General features: G+C 41.4%; 1 long non-coding RNA gene across 1 annotated transcript; it reads right to left on the bottom strand.

Annotated features, from left to right (window-relative positions):
* Nucleotides 1–910: 910 nt before the first annotated feature.
* Nucleotides 911–3983, bottom strand: LOC135339997 (uncharacterized). Its single transcript, XR_010396165.1, has 2 exons — nucleotides 1921–3983; nucleotides 911–1833 (listed from the first exon to the last, which is right to left on the bottom strand). It is a non-coding gene; the product is annotated as an uncharacterized LOC135339997 (long non-coding RNA).

Below are 3983 nucleotides of genomic sequence, written 5' to 3'. Positions count from 1 at the left end.
TTTCCCTGCAGAGATAGAACAGTTGAAATATTGCTAAACACAGGCAAACCCACTGCCAATCCTATGTAAAACCTACTGGTTTTACTAATTTGATACCAGTGGCTCAGTCGAGAAGAAAATTCATATATCGAACGCTGTAAGAAAAATAAGCAGAGCAGACCAGCTTCACATCCTTGAGCTTGTTATAGAGAAACCTAGCATACACCTCCATGAGCTAAAACTTGAACTGCAAGCAAGAGATACGCATGTTGATGAGTCAACTATATGCAGGTTTCTGCACCAATCTCGCTTTAGCAGGAAAAAGATGAGGATGATTGCCATTCAACAGAGCGAAGAATTAAGATCCCGATATGTAGCTGAGGTTTCATTGTATGATCCTGATATGCTAGTGTTCTTGGATGAAACTGGGAGTGACAGGAATACCGCCATGAGAAAATTTGGCTACAGTCTTAGAGGTCTTCGCTGTTGCTGTACCAAACTATTAGCAAGAGGGAAAAGGGTTTCTGCTATTGCTGCACTTTCATCTGTTGGAATCTTAGATGTGCAGTTTCTCAAGGGTAGTGTTAATGGAGAGATCTATGCCGACTTTATTGAATTGTCTGTTTTGCCTCATTTGCTACCCTTTGATGGTGTGAACCCAAACAGCATTGTAGTGATGGATAATGCTTCCATACATACATTATAATGAAAGAGTCAGGCGTCTGATATCAAGCGTTGGAGCATTACTTGTGTTCCTTCCGCCATACTCTCCAGATCTCAACCCCATTGAGGAGTCATTTTCAGCAGTGAAATCATTTCTTAGAGCGAATGAAGAACTAGCCTCTTCTTCCAAGGACATAGAGGACATACTTCTTAGAGGATTTGCTAGCATAACCTCAGAAGACTGCTATGGCTGGTACTCTCATTCAGGTTATTACAATTAACAAGTCAATCAGATATTAAACAATGTCACATTATTATTATTATAATGTCATACATGTCTTTATTGTGTTCCATAATTAATATTTCCTTACTTAAGTTCACGTAATGTCGTTAAGATAGTATATTTTTCAGCTTGAAACTCATCAATACTTAGAACATTTTCATCTCGAAGGTTCTGAATCTCCTTGAGTTGTTTGAGGTACTGGGACCGTAGCTGTACTTTTTTACCAGGTGACATCCCAAGTGTACTACATGATGCAGCAGCAGTAACACTGGGGTTTACGTCAGGAGATGATGGCCTTAAAGCTTTCACGATAGCAACAGCAGCATTAGCCAGAGTATCAACTACATCATGTTTGCCTTTACGAGAAACTTTCCCTCTAATCATAGGGATATTTGGAGTAGTATCTTTGTCTTTCCATTGATGATTTTTAATCATTCTCGCCCAGATTCTGTAGTCACCATAGTCAATTTGTCTCCATGAATGTTTTGTAATTCATGAACGTGTTCTTGAAGCTCTGCTTCTTCTCCAGAAGCACTGCTAGCAGCACGTTTAGGCACACTCTCCGTTTCAGCATCGTCTTGTTTTCGCTTACGACCAAAAGTTGATGTAACCTGCACTTGTCCATCACACCACAGCAAGATCTCTTTGTCACCAGCATTTGTGTACATGGCTTTTAAATCTTCTTCCGATAAAATCCAGCTCTTTACTTGAGGACGTCCATGGAAGTACCCAACATTAAACTCATCTATTGCAGATGCAGGAGGGACATACTTACTGAGAGTACTGATAAGCTTTTGTTTCAGTTCAAGTATCGATGAAAACTTGTTAGAGATACCATGCCAATCAACTACAATCGAGTCCTTCTTTAACTTTTGGTTAATAATTCGAACATGGTACTTCAAGTCGTCCTACAAAATACAATAAAGAGAAAATTACATGCCATGCATGCAGGTTGCAACATACTTTTCTTTTTAAAGCACACCAGTAATTAATACCTGTCTAGGCTGATGACTGGTCACAGGTAGCTGTTCTGGAGACCACTGATACTGATACTCCGGCCAAACATTACCATATGAGTAGATTACCATATGAGTAGGCATACTGTCCCATGGGGTGTTGTGGGTCCATTTTTGTGTCCTTGTTAAAATTAAAAACTTTAGCTAGTTGAACTTTCACCTTTGATCAGGTGAGGCTATTTATTAGCCGCGGCGTCTAAACGAGGCAACACGTTGTTGGAATGTTGTTTACTATTGTTTACATAACCGTCTGCCAAAGTCTACAGGCAAGTTAACTGCAATCTGCTGTAGTATTCCAAGATCCTTGTAGTTGTCCGTAAAGTCTATAAGGGTTCCATCTATGACGTATCTGTTGGTCTCCTCCAGTACAGGCTGATTAAAGCGCATGACTTTGCACTTACTATTATTCATGCTTAGGCTCCATCTCTTACACCAAATCAGATTGAAGGTGAGGTGAGAGTTTGGAGAAGCTTGGTATCGTCTGCGAACAGGAACACTAGGAACAATTTCCGGAAGATCATTAATATATACCAAAGGGGGAAGGGGGCCTAGTATGCTTAGTATGCTCCCCTGTGGAACTCCAGATAGCACAGGAAGTAAAGTAGAGTGCTTGCCTTCAACGAATCAGTCTACTGCGAAGGAAGCTGCCAGGGATGGCTCCATAGAGTTTGCTTGGGCGTTACCAAGAAGGCATTTGAGGCTGTACCTGTCCAGGATGTCCGTTCAGAGATTTGTAACTTTTAAACCACTGCCCAGTTATGCCTAGCATCCAGAGTTTGTAGAGCAGTTTATTGTGCGATACAGTATCAAATGCCTTCGACAAGTCCAGGTACACCACATCTGTTGGGATTTTGCTGTCGACAATGTTTGAGTAGAAAATGAGGAGCTGGCTGAGGCATGAGCGGAAGCCAAATTGGTAAACATTTTGTTATAGATGAGGATTTTTGACGTAATGGAGATTGGTCTGTAGTTGGTAACCTCTGTGAGGGAGCGGGGATAGGACGATAGGACGAATTTTGTGGATTTTCCAATGGTGCATCTGTGAGCGAGTACTTGCTTCTAATAGACATTTGTATGTCTCCTCAGGCATTATTGTGAGGTGGTGTGAGTGTGAGAGTTGGTAATTATTCGTGGAGTGGAAGTATTGGTTGAAAAGTATTGGTTGAAAATATTTTCCAGTTCAAGGGGGTCAGTGACAGGGACGGAGTTGACTGTGTTTGGATGCACTCAGAGATCTTAGGTGACGAAACAGTTTTTTTGGGGAGGAGGAAAAGTTCTGGATAAGTTTTTCTTCATAGCGACGCCTACCCGAGATTAGTTTGTTAGTAAATTCTTCTTCCAGACGGTTAAGCTTTCTTTGCTTAGCCACCGTGCACTTCTAGCCACCGTGCACTTCCGTTTAACAGAGCGTTTTATGGTATTCACCATCGAACCACAATTCTTTCGTGATATTGTGATAGATGGCACGTAGAGCTGGCAAGCAGAAGATAAGGCGCTTGACATCAAACTCCAAAAAGGGTGCTGGCATTGATAGGTAATTAGTTATGTGAGGTAATTAGTTATGTGAGTGTCCCTTTGGAAATCTGCCCTTGAATACAGTTTGCTTGGTTCCACTGGTCTAGCTTGAGAATGTCTGATGGCAATGTGGTCAGAGCAACAGAACTTGTTCTTATTGTCCACTATGACATTCCTCAGCCTATCCGGAGTGTTTGTGGTCACTATGTTTTGTGGTCACTATGTCAAGTGTGTTGCCACACACATGTGTTAAATGTTACAGATATCTTTGGAAAATGGCTGATGGGCAGAAAGTGAGGGCCAGCAGATGTCTGGGGCATTGATGTTATTGATGTTGTTGATAAGAGATGTATACACAGCAGATATAAAATATTGGTTGGACCATTTCCACAGATGTAATCGAACATGTAGGAATTTAGTATGTGAGACGAAACAGCGATTAGAACCCCACCACCACGGGAGATTGTGGACAAAATTTGGGCGTCTTTAATCAGCCATGTTTCAGTTATGCATACTAAATCGAAAGA

This window comes from Halichondria panicea, chromosome 8 (assembly GCF_963675165.1).
Source record: "Halichondria panicea chromosome 8, odHalPani1.1, whole genome shotgun sequence".
NCBI lineage: Eukaryota > Metazoa > Porifera > Demospongiae > Suberitida > Halichondriidae > Halichondria > Halichondria panicea.
The sequence above is the reverse complement of the archived record's forward strand: the minus strand, read 5'-3'. Positions and strand labels throughout refer to the sequence as shown.